The sequence below is a fragment of the Vicugna pacos genome, chromosome 35, assembly GCF_048564905.1.
Source record: "Vicugna pacos chromosome 35, VicPac4, whole genome shotgun sequence".
Taxonomy (NCBI): Eukaryota; Metazoa; Chordata; class Mammalia; order Artiodactyla; family Camelidae; genus Vicugna; species Vicugna pacos.
In genome coordinates this window covers 34,981,888-35,004,004 of record NC_133021.1, presented here as the reverse complement: position 1 = coordinate 35,004,004, position 22,117 = coordinate 34,981,888, and the positions used below count along the sequence as shown (strand labels likewise).

Below are 22,117 nucleotides of genomic sequence, written 5' to 3'. Positions count from 1 at the left end.
TTTATGAGCCTGGAGCCTAAAAGCTTTGAGCCATGGATCTAATGAAAAATTTAATATCCGCCGCGTCCTCGCTGTATTGCCTTTTTGTTTGGTTTTCACGGGAATCTCCTTCTGAGCGTTTGCTGCAGGCAGATGCTCTCCTGGCCCCTGATTAAGAGAACAGTGCAGCCAGGTGACCGCCTGCAGCGAGGTGGTGGGGAGGGGCCGGGGCGCGAGCACGCGTGTGTCCATGCGTGGCGTGTGCCCAGGCGTGATGTGTGCCCAGGTGTGATGCCCGCGTGTGCGCTGGGGCTCCAGGAAGGCAACGTGGAGGCCCGTAATTCCATGCTGAACATAAAGTTTCCAGTCTCGGAAACTGCAGTCTGGCTGACAGGAAACACACAGAGAATCGAGCAGCCGAATCCACGTTCAGTGATTGAAAGATGATTTATATCTGCAGACACGGGAAGCTGCCCCCTTTCCCTTCCCCCTCACAGCCGGCTCCCCTGCCTCGGTGACGGGCTCTGGCAGTAAAACAACAGCAACTTCCCGACAAGGCCTAGGTTTCACACGTCCCCACTTTCGCATCGGGAACCACCTCAGCAAGCAGCACGTGCTAGTAGCTGTGGAAGCGGCAGACACGTGACGTGAATAATTTCTTCCTTTTGGGTATTTTGGGGGAGGAGGATTTCAGATTCGACTCATAATGTGTCCACGTCAAGTTACAAACATTTTCATGGAACTCATTACTCTGAAATTCTGAAATCATCCAAAGCCGCAGAGTGAAAGGAGACACGCCAGCACTGTTAGCTTTTCTTCAGAAATCTCGGAATTCCGTCTGGCGGAGAAAACCTCAAACCTGAAACCACGTATTTCCTCTACTACAGTTCTTCTTACCCTGAAGCCTTCTCCCATCGCTCCTGTGACTTTTCTGAAACATTTCCATCTCAACTGGCATCAAACGCTCTGCCTCCGTTTGCGGCCCTTTCAGACCACGTGGGAGTCTTTTTCACAAGCCTGGCCGCATCTCAGCTTTCTTTATACCACGCACCCGACCTATAACGTACGCAGATCTTGGGCAGTTACTTGTTAAGTCCTTCCCACGTGTTGAGCACTCAGTTAAGACTTACACAGATGCTGCATTATTCATCGATTGCCTGCAAGAATTCTACGAGGTTCACATTTTATTCCCATTCCTTGGATTAGAAAACTGAGGCACAGAAGCAGCAAGCTGCCCGCCTGGCCAGCAGGAGCAGCACGGCCTGGCTCTGCACCCATCTGGGCTTCTCCTGGCTTTTCTGTCCACGAACACAAACAGCCCCCTCGTCAGGGCAGGTCTGCAAGTCTCATGCCTTTGGAGCGAGGAAAGTCCTTCCGTGGGCAGGCAGTGCTCTTCACTGTCAGAATTTGGAGATGCTGTCCCATCTGGTGACAAGCTGGATGACCGACCGTAACAGCCCAAGAGGGAAATGTTCCCTCAGCTCCTCCCCAGACCCAGAGCTTCGAGTGTTTCCCTGATGCCGCAGGTCCCCCCTGTCCACCTGCCGTCCTGAGCCGCAGGGGGCCGGCCTGCCCAGGGCCTCCACCTCCTCGATGTCTGCGGCCCAGATCCCGGTGTCAGACTGGTTCCGATGGGGCCCTTGCCTTAGAGGCGGGTGTGATGTGGGCAGCCTGGCCACCCCTACGCCCTCCTCCCCAGGCCCCTGGCGAGCTCTTCTCCAGCGCAAGTTCTCCGTAAACCTTCCTGCCGAACGGCCGTGCCTGCTGTGTCCACACCTCCCGCTAAGGACCACCCTCGGGTGGACGCGGGAGCAAGAGACCGGGGACCCTGTGCTCCCGGGGCACCAGCACCCCACGGCAAGCCCGTCCTGTCACCTCTCCGAGGACAACCATCCACCCAGGGCCGACGCCGCCCTGGTTCCGGGTCCCCGGCCCCCCACCCTCGCAGTGGAGCACCGCCTCCCGCAGCCCTCCGCCTTCTCTCCCTCAGCTGCGTCCTCACCACCGCCTGTAAGTTTGTTCAAGTCTCTTACTTGACCCTCATGACTTCGAACTCAGCCATTTCAGGGGGAGGGGGGAGGGTCCCCCTGGGACATCTGACCATGTCTGGAGACGTGCTTGTCACAGCTTGTGGGGGCACCCGGGTGGAGGTCAGGAGGCTGCTAGACATCCTGCAACGCACAGGACAGCTCCTGGCGACGGGATCATCCAGCAGCAACGGTCGGCGGCCCCAGGGACCCACCCGGGTCCGCAGAGCCACCTGCCCCACTGTCTCCTGCCCGTCCTCCTCTCCCGCCCACCTGCCAGCACCACTCCCAGGCTGGCAGGGACCCCCTCTCGGCCCCGGGACGCGTGGACACGAGCCGGCCTCATCCTGCCCACCTCCACAGCGAAGGCGTCACACGCCGAAGCTCTTTCCCTCCTTCCCGAGACCCCCTCTTCCTTGGCTTTCCTCACCGCGTCCCCACAGGCTCCGTCGAGTCACCGTCACTGACGCGTCCCTCCTGCTCCCACCCCCCCAGTCCTAACAAGGCTGCTTCACCTGTGTCCTTCCACCACCTCCTGGGCTCCGGCTCACCTTGCCAGCGCAGTGGCTCCAGCTGGTCCACCCCGTTATGTGCCTGCCCTCCGGTCTGCCCCCCAGTGCAGCCAGAGTGCACTCTCCTGTCCCCAACCCCCAGGACACCCTTCCCTCACAGCCCTGCAGTGCGCCCCATGCTCTCAGGTGGCTCTCCTGACGAGACCTGCAGGTCCTGTGCCGTCTGGGGGCCCCAAGCCTCTCCAGCACCTTGTCCTTCGCACGTGTTCACCACGGGGCCTTTGCATGTGACACGCTCCTACCTCTGGCTGTACCTGCCCATCCAGGCCCACGGTCAGCTGTCACTTTCTCAGGGAAGCCTCCCGACCACCTCAGCCTCCCCTCAAGTTGTTGGTCAGATCCCTGATTAGAGCCTTTCTTAGCGGTCTTCACGCTGTAAGCAGATGCGACGCCGTCGTGCCCGCCGGGCTGTGGGCTGGCTCAGCACACCTCGCGGGGCCAGCACCGTGCTCCTCGCGGGCGGGGCACTACGGCGACCACCGCACAGTGCACACACCAGCGGCCCTGGTCTTGAGAGGCCACGGGCGAGTCTACAGATCGGACGTCGCAGGACAAACTGACCAGGAGGCCGTGTGTCCCACACTCTCCCTCCCAGGGAGGGACACAGGTCTCTGGTGTTCCACACCGGCCGCATCGCACTTAAGGATCTTACTCACTGAGGTGAGAACTGTGCCAGCTGACTGTTGTCTTAGTCAAGGAGTAAAAGCACTTCTTAAATCCAAGTTTTCTTTCTTAAAAAAAAACTCACGCCCAGCTTCCCATCACCTCCCGTTCCTCCCAGCCCGCTGCACTGTCTGCGTGCTGTTTGCAGAAACATCGCAGAACATCTCAGGCTGCAAACTTACAGCAAGTACTTTTATGCCTGCAGCTTGAGTTAGAGCAAAGCCCCCCTGGGCACCGTCCCCAAAGGGTTAATTACCCACGCTCGCACCACGTCCTCCCGCAGGCTTCCTACCCCAGCAGCCATCTCGCCCTGAAGACACGTCGCCCTCTAAGTGCGATGCAGACGCCCGTTTCCTCTCCAAGATCCTCGTCAGTCTCTGATTCCTCCTGCTGGCTTTTCTTTCTTGAAACCAGCAGAATCAGTATCAAGAGCGCCCTTCACCCACATTCTCCGAAAGCACGAGGCCCGGCCTCCCCACAGCGCTTCCTGCCCCGGCCCCGGGCGGGCAGCCACGGCCCCCGGCGTCCCCGGGAGAGGCAGTGGCCGCGGCCTCCATGCTGTCGTCCCTGTGGCCTCTCCCGGGGGCGCCGGGCTCCGTTTGCTTCTTCGCTTCATGTTTGCGCTTCCGCATGATTGCGAGTGCGCTGGCAGTACGTCTTGGAGCTCGCTGGACGCCCTCAGACATGTCTGAGGGCACAGCTGGGGCCACTGAACTAACGTGTGACGTGCTAGGCCTTGCGGTGCTGCCAGCCTCTAAGGGTCTCCGTCCAGCCAGCGTCCTGACCCCCTCCCACCCCGAGGGGCCACCTAGGATGAACCGCGCGCTCTCCCCCCGCTCCACCCGCCAGGAGCTCTGGGGTCAAGGTTACAGTGTCCATACTCAGGTAACAGGGCTTCCTGAAGCGACCCCGGCAGCTCTCATGGCACATCCCTGCGAGTGCGTGGGGTCCTCCTTGGGGAACCTGCTGGTGGGGTGCGTCGTGTCTCCTGGGAGCCCCAGGACCTGCCGCCCCACCCTTTCCCGGGAAGCCCACCCGGACTGGTCAGCGACGTGATCCGCGGCAGACCTGGGAGGGCCACGGCAGGGCCCCCGGGACGCGGGCCCTCCATCTTCATCCCTCTGCTTTGTTTGCACCCATCCCCACCCCTGCTTCCCCCATTGCCTCCAGCCTGCGAGCCCGTCCACCCTCAGTGTCTTCCACTGGAGCGTAAGCCAAGACTTGGAGGCCTGGTGGCACAGCCAACGGTGCCCTCGAGCAGGCTTTGGGGTATGTCCCCGGGGCCCTGAGCCCCGACTTCAGGTACTGAAGGGTGAAGTTGGACCACGTTTAGAGGGCATGGCGGAGAAGCTGGCGGTGCGTTCAGAGCCCTGGCTGCCTTGAGGATGCTGGTTCTTCGGGCAGGAAGAGCTCTAGGCATCTGGCCCTATCTGTCCGGGGTCCTGGTGGAGGACCTGGGACGCCTCTGGGATTCCCACAGAGCTGCGGGTGGACGCATGGCGATGCCTCCGACAACTCCTTCCCATCACCGTGGCTGGATGCTGTCGCCTAGCAGACGTCCCCAAGCAAGAGGGGCACAAATGTCTGCTCTCCAACAACAATGAGGTGGAGACCACGGGTCTGCGTCGGGCCTGGGCCTCACCCTCCACAGCACAGGAAAGTGCTACATCTGGGCCTGGGGAGGGTGGTCCCCACACCTGGGTGGGGCGGGCGGGGTGGGAGGTTGCAGTTCCAGCGGCCCAGGGGCCTCACCTCAGTGGCCCACATCCTCCGGGGCGCCTCGCAGGGCACTGGGCCTCCTGCCTGGGGTCTGGGGAGAGGTGAGGAAAGGGACCTGCAGGTTAGGGGAGGCACCACCACTTGTGAAACTGGCTTTCGTCGTCTTCCCTCCAGTTACAGCCCCTCCCTGGAGAAAGAATGAGCCCAAATTCCAAAGCTGCCCCCCGGCCCTCCTCAGCGCCACAACCGCCTCTCCCCGGGCACCTCCGTCCTGCACGTCGGGCCCATCTGGCCTCGCCCTCCCGCCCGGCTCTGGGGTATTTCGTGCAGACCCTCTGGGGACCCTTCCAGGGGCGCTCGCAGGACTAAAGGTGAGTCCAGGAACCCGGGAGGCTGCTTTCAGCACCACCGACCTGCACACCTACCGCCGGGCCTCCCTGACACCAGGCGCGCAGCGGCGGGTTAAGTGCCTCGATGGTGGTCTCTGTCCCTGTACCTACACGTGACGCACGTACACGTACGGTAACACACACACACAATACGCGCAACAGCCTGCGGCTCTGCTCTCCGGAGGACCCTGACGAACCCGCAGACATCACGAGGAGACTCCTGCCCCCGAAGGCTGAATTCTCTCCTTCCTGCTGCGTCAGATGTCCCCTCGCCCCGCCCCTGCCGTGTCACCGTCCAGTGCTGGCCGGTCGGGTGTCAGCCTGGAGGGACCGAGGAGCAGGTGTGTGTGAGAGGACAGGGCTCCTGGCACCAAGTCTGCCCCAGTGAAAGCCACACAGGCCACGTCAGCGTGTGTGCAGCTCAGCCCCGGCCCTGAAAACGCAGAACAAGGTGCTCACCGGCCGCAGGGCTGGCACCGGGCTGCCGGGGGCCCAGACACGGCCCTGGTCCGGAGAGGGACAGCGTGTCTGCTGCGCCCACGAGCCACAGTGAGGCCCTGGGGGCGTGACACGCAGGCGCTTGCGAGGAGTCCAGGATGAGCTGGGTCTCAGTAGACACGGATGCCACGGGGAAACGGGCAGATTACAGCGGCCGGGGTTCTTGGAGGGGATTTTAGGCACAAAAGTGGGGTGATCAGATAAACACTGGGCTAGAGTTCGTGGGTTAGGGTTAGGGTCGACACAAAGACGTGAGGGGAAGAAAAGCACCGAAGACCATGTAAAGGGATCTTAGGAGACACCACCCCTTGTCAACTTGAACCCGACGCTTCTGGGGGGCAAGTACTTGGTGCTCAAGGCTCGATATTTAGTGAGTGATGGGGCCAGAACCCAGCTCAGGCCTCCCACCCCAAGTCCACGCTCTTAACTGACCTGTTATTTTGTCATATTCACACGGGAGTTCAAAGGGTCTGTGGATGGCGGGGAAACTGGGCGGAAGAGACCCAAGTTCAGGGAAGCAGCCAGCCCTGAAGATGCCACCAGACCAGCCAGGGTGGATGGCGGTCGCCACACATCAGAGTGACTATCTAAAAGCTGAGACGCTCGAAAAAGCCACACGACGGTGCCAGGCCCCTGCTGGGCGCCGCACCCGGAGCTGGAGTTACTCTTGAGGAGGGAGGCGGGGGTGGGTGGGGGCGCCCTGGGCCACGTTCAGGCTGGAAGAGTGGGCGACCTCGGGGGACCATCTGCATGACGTTCTGGGTGGGGCCCCGAGAAGCAGCACGCCTGGCCTCAGCCTCCTCGTAGCCCACCTAAAGCAAGGAAGGCAGTTCTGGAAGGTCACGGCCCCTGGCTCTCAGGGAGTCATGGCCTGGCCACCGCTGCCGGGGAGCCCGCAGCTCAGAAGAGACGCCCACACGTGGGTTCGGGAACCACCAGCCGAGAGCTGGCAGCGAAAGGCGCCAGGAGCCCCGACAGAGAGGACGTGGGGTGGAGCCGGGTCCCACCCTCCTTCCCCGGGGACGGCACACTTGGTGGGTTCGGGTGAAACGCCGCTCCTCTTTCGTCCTCCGTCTGGGGCGGGGCACGTGTCTGGGGGGCTGGGAGGCGGGCAGAAGCCCAGGCCTCCCCTTCCCCTGGGGGACGGGGGAGAGGGCCCTGCGGGAGTGGGTCCCGCACGCGGTGAGAGGACCCCTCGGCGAGAGTGAGCCTGGGCTCCTGGTAAGCACGACAGACAGAGCCGACACCGCGCTGTTTCCTCAGATTAAATGCATCTCATCCGCAGATTTATACGGCGCTTTATGGCTTCTGCAAATGACTGCCTCAGCCCTGCAAAGTAATTCCACCCTGTCATATTTGTCTTTGGAAATTGTAACAAATTACGGTGATTTATAACATCAAACTCAACTCTCCCGTCTGTCCCTGGACGGCTGTGTGGCTGGCGGGAGGCTCCTCGGCCATCCATTTGTCCTGTGTGGAGGGTGACGGGGGACGTGTTTCATCTCCCTGTGACACTGCCTTTCCCTTTGAGGGGGCCTGTCAGCATAACTCAAGCTGTCACCACATGTCCACGGGGCTGAGTCTGTCCAGGCCCTGCTTACCTACGGCCTCTTAATGAGGTGTGACTTCCCCACGGGCGGGATGGATGGCCGCCTCCCAGAGCCTCCTTGCCTCGGCCCCCAGCCAAGGGTGGAAGCCAAGCCCCGGTCTGTCATGGTGGGAGGACAGTGCAGGACCAGGCCAGCCTGCCCTGGACAGCCCCCCCAACAGTCCCGGCTCTCAGTCCACGTGGAAGCAAGTGTCACCTGCCCTCGCGGTTTCCCAGGCAGCTCGGAATCCTGGCCTCTAAGAGGAAAAAGAAAATGGAGCGAGGTGGGCCGTGCAGGCACAGGACACGTGCGGGGCTGCTAGCGCACGGACTGCGGGTGGGGCTCGGGTGGAACGGTGGCCCCAGACCCAGTGTTGGGGACAAGCCCGGATGACCGCGTCAGGAGGCGCTGAGCCTCCACCACGGGACTCGTATTCTCGCGAAGGGACCGCCAGGGCCCCCGCCCCTCCCTCCAGGTGAGAACCTGGGGAAAGATGCCATCTGGGAACCAGCACCCACCGTGCTGGCACCTTGACCGTGGGTTTGTGGCCCCCGGGATGGTAAGAAGCAGGTCTGCTGCTAGTCTCCACCTGGGACGCTCAGTCCCCGTGGCCACTGCTCCCGGCCTAGCCTCCGTGCGGTCAGCGGCCGAGCCCCCAGCAGTGCGTCCCCGGCAGCTGCGTCCCCGGCAGCTCCCTCGCCCTCACCGACGGCGCCCCCCGGCAGTGCTGGCCCTGCGTGGTTTCTGGGTTGTTCCGACAGTGACGGTCATCCGTGTGTTTATTCCACACAGCAACTAAGTTATGTGGCTCAGGACTCTGACTCTGAACTCCAGATAATAAAACATTTTTTCCTCTTAAATCATCCTGAGCAAAATGAGGAGAGTAAACATTTCTTCGACGCTGGAAGCAAGTTGGGAACTGGCAGCAATGGCTGCTCCGGCAGCAGGGTGGCTGCACAGCCAAACCTGAGCCCGCACTGACCGGGCTGAGGCACGGTCAATGGGAGACCCGCCCCCACACCCTCCGAAGGAAACTGGAGACTAAGACGTCAGCACAACATCCTGAGATGCCGAGGGCGCCAGCCGCTCAGCTCCCCTGGCCCCAGCCGGGGTCTTTCTCTGTCTCTGTAGCCTCAGGGCGGGAGTGCGGGGTGATGCTGGCCGGGTCCTGAACGGGGCCAGAAACTGAGAGTCTCGGAGCACAAAGCGCGTGAGTCCCGCTCCCTCCCCTGTTCCCCTGCGAACACGTGCACTTCGCGTGCCACACACGCGGGGTCCAGAAACAAGTCAACTCCTGCAGGTCCGGGAGAGGAGAAAGCCAGGGTGGAGGACACTGGTGTGAGTTTCACCCCAGAAACACAGGTGCCACCAGGAGGACCCAGGGGTGGGCTCCCAACCCCGACTGGACGTAAGGCTGGGGGCCGGGGCCCTGACAAGAACCTGAGGGAACAGATCTGTGCGGACACAGCTCCTGCGGCCGACGCTGACCTGGGCTGCGGTCGCACACAGCGGGCATGCGTCGTTTCTGGAGGGACTGCCCAGCCCACGGTGCATGACGCCGGGGGACACGCGTCTCTGCCAGTCTCCTCTACAAAGTTACAGCAAAGGGGAAGGACGCTAGGGAAGGGAGCCCCGGGGACAGCTGGGCGCAGTCGGAGAGGCTGCTCTGGGGCCTCGGTGTGCGACGGCAGGTTCTGGGGCTCAGCGTTTTAAACACGTTTCCGTGTTCAGCATCCTCCACACGTGCTGAGGGGAGACCAAGGGGATGTCCTCCCGTGCGGCACGTGCTCACTGGCCAGCAGCCGCGGGCCTCCCTGTCCCATCCGGCCTGGGGTAGGCACGTCCGCAGTGAGGCCAGATGTGAGGCCTCCAGGACGACCCTGGCTGCACCGGCCCTGCTCTCTGCAGCCGAGGGCAGGGAGACGCAGCCGGTCTGTGGGCTCCCGTGGCGACGCCCCGCCCGGGGGGGCTGGCTCGGCCTGCCCTCATCTCGCCCAGAGGAGTAACACGCCACCCTGGGGACAACGCTGCCTGGTTTACAGGGGTCGCAGCAAACGTGTATTTAGATGATGAGTGCAGGGTGTCACCACCAGCCACATACAAAGTGGTGACAAAAGAAATCATTTCAATAAAATTACATCATGTACAACAAATCATTGAAACAGCCACATTAGACCCGATCTGCAGGCAACAGAGCATTATACAATTTCTGACACTCTGCAGAGAGGTATGAGGTCTGAAGTAACTGCGCTGAGAAAGCAATTTGCAGACTTTCTGTTCTTTTCGCTGGTTTGAAAGCAGTGATGATTTTTTTTCCGGTGGCTGACAAGTGAACAAAAAGCAATAATTGAATAGTACTATTTCACCCGGAAGGCAGGCTGATAATTAGAGGTGTAGCAGACAGTTTGGATTTTATCTGAGCGGCGGCAGCTCTGACTCTTTTAAAGGCTGAGAACCAAGTCAGGGCCCCGAACGTCAACAGCAGTGACGACAGGGCTGCCTTTCCATCCTCACTCCTGGCGGACACATGCTTTCTTGTCCCCAGGGCAGGTCTGAGGGCCCTGATTCGGAAAGTGGGCATCCACAGATACCCTGGGAGGCGGGGGGTTGTCACCAGTCAGCGTGGACAGAAATACATCGTCAGTAAAACCAGTTTATGCCGCTGGCAGGGCTGGGAAACCTGTCCTGAGACCTCCTGGCCCTGCCTCCTTGGGAAACACTCCCCTGGACGGAATCCCCGCCTGTGCGTCTTCAGGGGAAGGTCCCGGGCCCGGACAGGTTTCCACCTGCCGCCACAGGCCCCGGCCCCTGAGCCTGGCACGAGGGCCTGGGCCGCCGTGGGCCGTGAGGAGCCCGTGCTGCCGGGACGGCAGGGCGGCTGGGGTCACAGTGCAAGCGTGTATGGTCCATGCTCCTCTCCTTCCTCTGTGGCCCCAGCGCATCCTTAACCTGAGAAACACGAGTCAGGTGCGGAGCCTGAACAGCTGGCACCCGGGGTCCTCCGCCCCCTTCCGGCCCCAACTCCTGTCGCTGCGCCAGGTCTTTCAAACCTAGAAGAACGCTTGGCCCCAGGGCGGGTGTCTGCGAGATGGCGCGGTGGCCAGAGTCGGCCCGCTCCAGTCAGGGTGCTGGGAGCACGGTTTAAAACAGCTCCCGCTTCCTATAACAGCAGCGCAGACGGAAAGGCCTGCCGTTTAGTGCTCCGGTTTTGACAGCTCATTGTATTTAAAAAGAGATCAATTAAAGCTCTTGCAAACCTCCCTCACTTAATGGGAGGACAATTTAGGCATCAAGGCCGCACACAGGCCGGGCCGTTGCAGCGCGTTTATTGTCTTGGAGCTGCCTGAGCCCCCGCAAACCTCTGCAGACGAGCAGTCACACTGGGAGAGACACGCTCGCATCACAAGGAAGATAAACTGTCACCAACTTCATTCTTCAACGGATGAAGGGACCCTGTGAAATAAAAAGCGCCCCTGACAAATGACGTGATGGGAGCATCGGTGCCTGTGTTCTCCGAGCAGCCACGGGCTTGTCTCCATCATCCGTCCTGTGGGGAGAGGGGCCTGGCGGCTTCCAGGAGCAAACCACACGTGTGTGAGCTTACAGCTCCTCTGCAGATGCGGGAGGCAGAGCTCAGGTCAGAAAGCTCAAGCTGGTCCCAGGCCAGTGGACTGCCTTTATTTCAGGAAGTTCTCTCTTGCAAAATGGGGCTCGGCAGTGTTTCTGAGGAGCCCAGGAATAGCTCGTGTTGAAAGCAAGACTTGAAAGAGCACAGAGTTGCTGCCTTGTGGACGGCTTCCTGGTGGAGGGTAGAGCGGTTCTCGGAGGGAGGTCAGACCAGGGCAGGTCCTGCTGTCCCGGCTCAGCAGACTCCAGGGACCCCCACCCAGGACCCTGGGCTGCAAGGCCTGTCAGAAGGGGCTGGCACGCGCGCAAAAGGGGGTGGGCCTCGCCACTGGGGCTGAACATGACATGGAATGTGTATAACATGTACTGTTCACGTAACATGATGGCTGCGTGGCACGTGGAGTACGTGTCACACACGTACAGACACATACATAAAAGTCTATACACACAGAGCAGGCGTCCGAGGGCTCCCCTGGTGAATCCACGTCTCATGAACCCTCAATTACAGGACTGAAAAATCAGCCTTCGCCTCTCCCACTGTCTCTCAGCTCTTTGCCCCCAAATTCTGTGTGTGCATTTTGGGGTGTCCCGTCCACTTTGAAGAGTGTGTAAGACGGTGCACCGTTACCGCCTGCTTCGTACAGAGCATCGGTGATGCTGCAGGGACACTTTCCAGACCAAACGCGGTCACTGAGACGGACGTCCGCGTGCGTCTTCTGGGAGGCTGTGTGTGCTGCAGCTCGCTTCCTGGTCCTGTCAGGACCGAGACCCACTAGTGCTGGACAGTTGGGGTAGACTCAACTCCCTGGAGGTGAACAGTGGGTGCTCTGGGTGTAACACAGAGATGAGCAGAAGAGGACGGGTGGCCTGGCAGGCCAGGCCCGGGAGCCAGAGCAGAGAGCAGGCCTGGTCGGTGGGAACCTCCTGTCCCTCAGGCCGACCCTCTTCTCCCTCCTGCTCCCTCCTTCCCTGAGGGAGGGCGGTGCTCCCAGGGAGGGGGCGTCGCTCTATCGATGGGAGTCCTGCAGACACACCTCCTCTGGGCGGGGGGAGGGCATCTGGAGGGGCTGGCGGGCTGGCGCCGACCTTGCTGGCCTTTATAAGAGCAACAACAGGACCCCGGACGCCCCCAAGCCCAGCAACCGGGCCTGAGCTCCCGCGAAGCCCTGCAGTGACGGTGCCTCTGAACAGCCTCACGGGGCGCCTAGTCTGCTCCCGGCACACTTGCGTGCTTGGAGAATCAGGCCACTACAGCTGCCTACCCGCGCAGGGCTGGGCCCACGTTTGCAGCCCAGCCTCCAGTGAGCGGAAATGTCCCGCCTTGTTACCATCACAGCCTAGACCGGCACCCAGACCCCAGGCTCTTTGTGAACTTCGCCCCTCCTGCACCTCCAGCCCCCGCCCAATCCCAGACAGAGGGGCAGGGGTCGGTGGGGGGTGTTACTCCAGCTGGGGAAGAGGGTCAGTTCCCTTTTCAGCTCTAAAACTGCCACCTGCCGCGCACACTTTGAAAGCCTGCGTGTCTGTGTCCTGCTCTCTGGATGAGCGGAGGTGGGGAACAGGCCGCTGGGTCACGCGTCCCATACCTCACCTCCAAAACAAGAGCTCAGTTTCTTAAAGGCCTTGCTCCACCACTAAGGTGGACACTAAAATCCCTGTCAAGAGGCGCTTACAGCCAGAGGAAGGAAACGGCGTTTAGGAGACCACAGCGGCTCAGGGCGGAGGTGATGCTGGAAGGTCAAAAGGGTCCAGAACCCATTACGGATCTGCTGATAGCCGGTCTGACAGAAGGGCCCTGACAAATTGCTCCCGCAAAGCCGGATAAGCCCTTGCGGTTTCCCAGGCGATGCTGCGCTCCCGGGGCAGGGAGGGGGTCGTTACAAGGGGGGTGTGCTAAGTGCTGACCACTGCGCCCCATCTGGGAAAGAGCGAACGGCTCCACAACCATGACGAGCCGGGCACGGACAGAGCTCTGAATGATCTTGTTAAGTCGGGGGCACAGAAGGCAAATGGCTGCAGGCAGGCAGGGTCAGCAGAGGCCGTGAGTCAAGGGTCAGGACCAAGTCAAAGGTCAGGCTCCATAAGAGCAGGACATGGAGCCAAGATGCGGGCCACGCTGGCCACACAGGCAGTATGAGTAAGGAGGCCGAAAGCCAGGACCCTGGACAGCACAGCCCGCGTGGGGTCGAGGGGTGCAGGGAGGTAGCGCTGTCCCAGGTGGAGGATGCGCGCCCCCTCCTCCAGTGCCACCCCTCAGCCCTCTTCCTGTGAGCGCGGCTGCGCTCGGCAAACACACACGGCTGGGCTTGTTTTTCCTTCCCACCTCTGGTCAAGTCTCCCAGCCGCACGCTGCTGCTCTGTTCTCGCTGAATTTCCCAGGAGTGCTACCCTCTGTGCGGAGACCCCTCCTTGCTGCCCTGCTGGCCAGCTGGCTGACAGCAGCACCTGCTTTCCAGGAAGGCGCGTTCTTCCAAGGGCTTCATGCCGCTGCACCAACTCCCTGGTTCTGGGGATCCTGGTGGCACCGTGGGGCTTTGAAAACCAAGAAAAACGTGGCAAAGCGTTTTCTGTAGCTGGAGACGCTCTGGAGGGCACCTGCCCTCTGGCTGGGGGCATGGGCGTCACACCGCTGCGTCCCAGAGGCCTGGAGGACTGCCCCTGCCCCCCAGCGTCTCGTCATGTGGGCGCGGACAGGGCGCACTCGAGGGGGCCCTGAAGTTACACGCTTTGTCTGTGGGACTTGGTAACTGCGTTCACAGAGGGAGTTCGACTTTGTGGAACTTCTGGAAACATCCTGACTTTACAGACAAGAAAGCTGAGACCTCAGGGTCCATCAGGTAGAAAGAAAAAGGCTGAAAGAAGGCAGGCTGAGGACCCCCCGCCAGCCACGGTCTCCCCACTCAAGGCCGAGCTCTTCCCACTTGTCTGTGGGCCACAGGCAGGCGAGGTGAACTCAGGGACTTCAACACACTGTGTTTTTAAACTATGAAAACAGTTGTAAACAGGAGAGAAGTGTTGTGCTGTGGGCTGAGGTGTGTTCCCCCAGCTCTGTATGTGGGGTCTCAGTCCCAGGACCTCAGGATGCGGCTGCGCTTGGGGAGGCTGTCTTTACAGAGGTGATGGGGTCAGATGAGGCCATGTGGGTGGGCCCTGCTCCAACGGGACACGGACACGCACAGGGGACGACCCTGGGAGGACACAGGGAGACGGCTGTCTACACCCAGGAGAGAGGCCTCGGGAGGAGCCAGCCCTGCCGACACCTGGACCTCGGACGTCCAGCCCCCAGGACGTGAGGAACCCGCAGGCGGCATGTGTCATGGTCGTGGGAGCAGGAGACCCAGGCCCACGAGGCATGCTGCGTTCGCTCTGAGAGAGGAAGGCACGCTGCCCAGCTTAGGTCCTGGCGTGGAAGCCTTCCAGCCCGACTCCTCAACCATCTAGGAGACGCCAGAGCGGGCGGTTCAGATGAGGAAAACGACGCAGCCACCACCGCTTTTCACTTCTCCTTTCTCACCAGCACCATTCTCCATCCCCACCCCCTCCACCACGCAAGGTAACCTCTCCAACACCAGAGACTCGCAGGACCTCGGACACAGAGTCGTCTCAGAGGCACCCAGGCCTCCTCTTCACCGGCGGCTAACTGGGCCCCCTAGGCCCAAGCTCCCTGTCAGGGAGGACGCAGACCCTCTGCCAGTCAGGGGACACCCAGGGAAGGAGCGCCACTCACACACACCTCAGCGCCATGGGCCATCAGCCTCAGAGGTCTGGTCTTGCAGAGAGCAAGCTGCCTGCGGTTTAGAACTGTCTGACCACGAACAAGGACGGAAGTGAATGGATTTCCCTTTTCTGCGCATTTCTACAGAAAGGACACCCTCCCTCCCTGAGCCGGCGCTGGTGGTGTCATAGCTGCTGGCCGCTCTTTTGCCATGAAGTCCAGCCACGTGCGGACCTCAGACATTTTCTCTCTGGCAACGGACTTAAATAAGGCTGGGTGTCCTATTTACAGGAATGAAGAATTCTCACTGCTCGTCACTGAAGGGGCAGTCGGGGGAGAAGTCAGGGGCACGTGGCTGCCCCCTCCCCACCCCGGTCTCTGCCTGACTCTCTTCTGGGCCCAGCGATGGGCCCTACTGCCCGCCAGGCGTGGGCTCTGGAACTTGTTAACTTTTATCATCATTTCTAAAGCAAGTTGCCTGCCTTCCATGAACGGGAGGGGAAAATAGAGCGGGAACCCCGGGACACACCAGAGGGCTCCCAGGCCCGAGAGCTGCGTGAGCAAAGCTCTCTCGGCCCCTGGGTCGGGTGGAGGAGGGCCGGAAGCTGCAGAGCGCAGGGAGTGGGACGTGGACCCGAGGTCAGGCTCAGGGGCCAGAGGACAGCTTCCTCACAGCCGTGACCGGAGCCACAAGGAGGAGGCGACTTTCAGACTCCCCCGGGGGCAGCCCCGGCCGCAGCCACGCCTGGCCCACGAGCCCTCGTGGTCCCTGCAGGCGCTGCCGCTGGTCATACTGCCCGTTCGCTGCCCGTGGAATCGAGCCGCTGACGCCTTCAGTTAGAGGCGCTCCCTCAGCAAACTCTGGCGAGGGTTTCTGAGGCAGACGCTGCACAGGCTCCCGGGCTGTGCCCGTCCCGCCTGGAACGCTCTGGGCAGAGATGGGGCAGCACCGCCCCGGGCACAGAGTGCTCGTTTGGGGCCCAGTTTGGGACCCTCCCCACCACAGGAAGTGCAGCTGGCCTGGCGAGTGCGCCCTCTAACCGCCACCAGACACCAGGTGGCTGCGAACGTGGGAAATTACTGCTTTAATCATTAATTACTGAATAAATGTCACTTCGCTGGCACAATATACGCAGTGATTTCTGTCATAAATTGACATCTGTAAGTCATAAATTGCTTGGTTTTAGCTGCTTTTAATTGCTGTCTTTTCCCGGGCTACGAGGCACATGCATTTTGGATGTGGTTCAAACCTCTCTGGCACCCGCGCTGCTGAGAACTGGCGCAAACGCTGGATCCTGAGGGCTCAGCAGAGCGAGAGAAGCCAGCCCTGTCGGAGCCTCTGGCCTGATCTAGGGGGAGGGTCCGGGAGGCAGGAAGGACACCTTTAATCAGAGAGGAGACTTCCGCCAGGCTCAGGAGTGCGCCTCCCGCGTGGAAGATGGAAATCAGTGGGAAAGATGCCCCACCGGGCTCGAGGTGTCTGCGCTGTTCAGAGCACCCCTGCTCCCCCTGTTGGATCTCAGACAGGCCACTTCCAGAGCAACACACAGGCCTTCCTACCCAGAGGCCTACAGGTGCATGCGTGCGGGTGGTGGGTCAGGAAGAAAGAAGCACTTGGAGCAGGGCCGAAGAGCTCACGGTTTCTCCTTCTCTGCAGAGGGGATCACAGGACGGGGCCCTAGACCCCCATCACATGCCTGGGAACCTCCGCACCCCCCACCCAGCCTGGTTGTGGATGAAGTCCCTGCTCCCGAGGAGCAGGAGAGCTTTGAAGTCACACAGGTGGTGGGCAAGGAGGCAGCCAGCAGCCCCAGTCTGAGAGGGAGGGGCAGGGGCACCTGCTCCTGCAGTCCGGGGGGCCGATCCTGGGGGGGGGAACCTGGCTCTGCTCCCCCTCTGACCAGCCTCCCCTTGCCCCTCCTCGCTGCCTTGCAGCTGGTCTCTGGGGTGGCCCAGCTCTGGGTCCCCAGGCCAGGCTCCAGGGGCTTCTTTCTCTCGGCTTCTCGGCCCCTCCCCCGTCCAGGAAGGACTCTCTGCTCCCATCCCCTGTTTCAGTGCTCTGGTGGCTTTGCTCCCTGTGGGGCCCTGACGGGGGCCGTCAGTGTGCTCTGGCGGGGCTAGAGGTGGTGCTTCCATTTAGGAGCATGACCCCAGCATCCGCCTGCTGAGGCCGCCTCTGCCCTGTGCCCAGCGGACCAGCACCGCCCACTCCAGATGGTGACCTGCACCCCTTCCCCCTAACCTGCCCCTGCTGCCCCCGCCCCCTCGGACTCCGGCCCCGCCCTCTCGTGTGCTCCTGGCGACAGTGCAGAACAGCCTGACCGGACGTCCCGGGCCCCGGGGTTAGGACGAGGAGGCAGAGCTCATGGTTTTGTGAAAACATGAAAACGTATTTAAACGTACCCGCGCAGAGCTCTCCCCTGCCTGTATTCCACAGGTTCCACGTTAAGTGAGGGCCCAGACCCTCCTCTTCCCAGTGTCCAATGTGACGTCAGGGGTCAAAGTTCACAGGATGGGGGCGCAGACAGCATGGCTTGGGGGCTGTTCGCTCTTCGTCCTCCCCAGGAATGTCGCCAAGACCCCTCCCCTCCACCACTCTTCTCTGAAAACTCCCTCAGTGGGGGCAAATCCCCTCTGGAGAGCGCTGGGAGCGGGTGGGGACACAGGTGGTCTGAGATCTTGCATTTCTCATCCTACCCTCCTCCACCCTCCACGCTGCTCCCTGAGGTCCTGACCCGCTGAACCCGCCACCAGCCAACGTTCCCCTGAACAGTCTCTCTGCCTCCACCCTCCCCGGTGCTCCCCCAGCTTCACTGTGCGCCGAGTCGCCGGGGAGCTTGTTCAGTTAGGGCTTCTGCTCAACAGTGGGGAGGGGGTCAGGAGCTGCACTTCTGTGAGGCTGCGGAGAGAACACAGAGCCCTCGTCTGGGGCGCACCCGCTGGGCCCCAGCCCCGCCCCCTCGGCGCTGCAGACTTCCTGCGCGGCTCCCTCTCACTTCAGCACCGGGAACAGCGCCTCTTGCCCTCCCCTCCTGTCCTTCTTTCTGGTGACCTTCATATCCATGAAAATGAGAATCAGGTCTTTAATTCTGTGAACTTCCCCCGTCCATAAATCTTGTCCTTCATCTCACCCCACCAGTGAGGCCCCATAGCCATCCCCCAAACCTGTGCCTCCTGGGGACCCGCAATTCTGAGCTGCTGAGTCTCAGTGCCAATCCCCCCCCCCTCCACCCGGCCTCAAGTCCGCATCTCAATCCAATGTCCCGGCACCCTCCCTCTGCACCACCGGCCTCCAGTCCAGGGCCCGGGGCCACTCGGCTTGCCCGTCAGGCTCAGTGGGAAACACCCGACCTTGGAGTCACCCTGGGCCTGCCTGCTCCAAGACAGACTCGTCCGGGTCTGCACGGAGAGTCTGCAGTCTGGCCGCAGAGCCTGCTGGCGGTGTCACATAAAGCCGGCAGCCACAAGCCCGCAGCAGGTCCTCGTGCCCCCCACCCCCCACTGACTGCACACTTATCTCTGGCCTCGCCCTCCTCGAATCCAGGCTCGCGTCCCCGCTGCACCCGCGGGTGTGGACGGAGTCTCCGCGCCCACTCCCCGGGCCCCCCCACGACGAACAGTGACCCCGGTCGCCTCGTAACTTAGTGAACGTTACCCTTGACTCACCCTCGGTTAATCTCGCTTCCTCTCACCTCACATTGGGAGGAGGTGGGGTTTGCCCATGGTGGGCGGGCCCAGACCGAGGATGCGGCTCCACTCCTGGGGACACACGCGCCCTTGGTTAGACCAGCCGGGACGTCGGGTGTAGATGCCGCGCAGCACATTCTGGGCCGGATTTGGCAGAGATGGGCCCGTGTGGAGGGATGGTTTCAGGAAATCTAGAAAGCTCATAGCATTCTCTACAGATCTGACCATGCTTTCATCTTGAGGCAGGAGATAAAAGTCACGGGCCCAAAACAGGGAAAACCAACGGATAGAAGGTAACAGCGGGTCTGGCAGGAACCGTCGCTGCCTCAGCTTCCTCGTTAGGACGAGGTGCCGCCCCTCGAGGGCCCCGGGCGCCAGCGTGGGGGCTGGAGGGGACGTGTGTGATGGGTGACAGCTGGTGAGACCCAACAGGGCCCGTGCCCTTCAGCTCTCACTTACAAAAACAGCTTCAACCTCCCAGGCCTTCCCCGAGTTCCAAAACCCAAATTTAATTAAAAAGAACACCAAACCAAAGAAAAACAGTCAATCAAGACAAAATGACCCTAGTGCAGCCATAAACCAAAGTCAAGGATCTTTAGTTCCTCCTCAAGGGCTATAGATAAGACCCTGAGCCGTGTCCCTGAGCCGTTCTGCCAGTCCTGGAACCCCCACCAGGTCGGGGAAGTTAACTGCATGCAGCCCACAGTACGCAGACCCCAGGCCACCGGAGCCAGAAGGTAGGTTGTGTTGACTCCCGGTGACCTCGCCACCAGCTGTCAGAAAAGCCCACGAGCCGATCATGCCCCGCGCCCCTCCCTCACCTGCCTTTAACACCCTTCCCTGCAGGCCCCCGGAGAGCTCGAGGTTTGGAACATGAGCTTCCTGCTCTCCTTGCTCGGCCCTGTGCTAGAAAGCCTCACAGGGAACGCCCTCCTTTCTGTCCCCAGAGCCTGGTGTCGCGACTGACAACTGCGGGTAGGCAGGCGGGCACACCCAGGCGGTGCCTTGACACCGGCGCTGCTCTCTGCACACGGCAGATGCACAGCAAGGGACCTCCTCCACAGAGCGTCCCCGGTCCCCTGGCCAGAGAGAATCCCGTCCTTTGTGACCTCTCCTCTGTGCACGGTCTCCTGTCGGCTGTGGGGACAGACACACCTGCCTCACCTCCCGCCTCAGCTTGCGAGCCCTTCGCTGGAAGTAGCCCGACCTGATCAGTTCTTAACCCCCTGCAGCCACTTAACAGTGAGATGGAGGTAGCAGAAGTTTGCTGAATGCATGAAGGATCACCAAAACTGTTGGGCCGCTTTGTGGAGCAAACAGACTCCTGCCCGTGTGTGCACACGTGGGGACAGACAGACAGAGAGACAGACAGATGGACAGAGACAGAGAGGGAGGGAGAGGGCTCTCCTCTAGCTCTGGGCGACACAATCTTTTTAAGACTTAATTTCCTCTACGTGTTTGGACAAGCGCACGATGACACGTGTCTACCACTGCAGTGTCACACAGAGCAGTATCACTGCCTAAAAGCCCCTGTGCTCCCCCCACGCAGCCCTCCCGCCTGAACCCCCACCTCCTCCGGTCCTTCTACTGTCCCCACAGCTGTGCCTCTTCCGACGTCACAGCGTTGGAACCACACAGTGTGCAGCCTTTGCACAGGGGCTTCTTGCGCGCAGAACGTGCACTCAGCCTTCCCAGGTGCAACACTGAATCTTAACGCTGTTATCGTTGGCCTTTTCTTTCCATCTTTTTGTTTTTCCCAGGCCAGTGGTCTGCAGGGAGCATCCAAGGACCCAAGGTCTTAATCACCTAATTTTGAGAGAATTCAGGGGCCAGGCCTCCTCCCGCCCTCGCGTGCCCTGCTTGCAGACAGCGGCCCAGGCTCCTCCCGGTTGCGGGCTCGGCCCTCTTATCTGGAAAGTGTCCGCGCGTCCTTCCAACCTGCGGATGCCGGACCCCAGCGACAGCATTCCCAGGACACGTGGGGCTCCGGTCCGTCTGCCCGTCATCACCCGCACGTTTCTCAGTCCGTGTCTTTGGATCTAGTGCGTGAGTCATTCTGGCCTCGTGACACTCAAGCCTCTTCCGGTGTCCACTCACCTCCTCGCAGAGACGATCTCTGTGCACAGCACAGGCTTGGCGCCCTTCGCCTACTGACGTGAGATGTGGCCTGAGTCAGACCCCCTCCACCCCTTCTCTCCACGCACCCCTCCCCGCCCCGGTCCTCTGTCATCTCACATCCGCCACGTCCTCGGAACGTCTTCAGTGGATTTCAGGCGCCTACATGGGGGAAGCGAGAAGGGAGATGGGACGATCTCCGCAGTCATCGCAGAGCACTTGTGGAAGACGCCTGCCGCCAGACAGCACGGGGCTGGAGCCGCAGCCCGGCCGCCGCACTGCGCAGTCCGTCCCGGGAGGGGGACGGCCTGGCTCTGCCTTTGTTTTTCTCCATCTTCCGTGATTCAGCCAGGCTGACCGTGAATCCTATTTGCCGCACACCAGTGGCACCTATTTCGTCCAAGCATCAGAATTATTATTATACAGAGAAATACACAAAACTAAAGAGTATATGATGCTCCGCTTTCTGTTCAGGACGCAGACTGCCGAGCCCAGAGTGCCTTCAGTTCTAACTAACGGTTTGGGGTCTGTCTCCTCAGCTGAATCAGCCATCTGCTGCTGGAAAGCGAACATCGCCGAGGTGCGTGGCCGCGGTTTTCCGGGGCGGATGCGCCGCGTCTCCCTGCAGCACCTCTCCACCGACTGCGAAGCTGTGCCCGCATTTGCTGCTACTCCTCCCTCCTACGTGCACAGCTACTGCGGGAGCCGGTGGGAATTCGTGGGACCTGGTCTTGGAAGTAGCAACTTGGGAAAGGAAATAAAGATTGCCAAAACAAACAAATTACATGGGCGCAAGGGACGCAGACTCGGTCAGTCCCCAGGAAACCAAACAGCCGGTGCCCGGCACGCAGGGATGGAGGGCGAGAGCCCCACGTGACAGAACCCAACCCTAAAAACAAGCAGTAGGTGCTTCCAGCGGCTACACTCACGTGCCACAGCCGTCCTTGGTTTCAGCAGGATAATCTCATCCCAGAGGAGGAACAGCGGTCACAGAAGTACTGAGCTTCCTTAGCTCTGCTGTTCTTGGACCAACCTGCACAAAGAGGTTGAAATCCTGGCTTTGTCCTTGTGATCAATGGAGCAGATGGAGATGCAGGGACTGGGGTGGGAGATCTCGGGGGCCCGTGGAGAAGCCCGTGTGAGGTGCAGCGCTCTCCAGGATCAAAGCCTGGAAACTCCTCTTCTGTCCTGGAATCTCTCTGTCTCTGTGTCCCTGTCTCTCCCCCTCCCATCATGGACATTAGGGAGCTAAAGTGTCCAGAGTTTAACCGACGTTGGGAGAAATGAAGTCTCAAACGCACTAGATTATGCCAGATGTTCTTAGCGACGAACTCAGAAGACAGAGGACAGAGAGACAGCGCTAGAGACAGAAACACAGGGAGACAGACAGAGGGAGACAGAAGGACAGAGACAGAGTCACAGAGAGATAAAGACAGAGACAGAGAGTGAGAGACTGAAAGAGGGGGAGGGACTCTTCTGCGCCCCGACGGTGACAGTTAACACCTCCCACCTGCTCCCCCGCGCGGGGCTCTCCACA

At 60.9% G+C, this 22,117-nt stretch overlaps 1 protein-coding gene across 12 annotated transcripts in view; it reads right to left on the bottom strand.

The window, feature by feature from the left end:
- The window catches only part of ADARB2 (adenosine deaminase RNA specific B2 (inactive)), a 420,003-nt gene that overhangs the window by 169,912 nt on the left and 227,974 nt on the right, over positions 1–22,117 (bottom strand). The window lies entirely within an intron of this gene.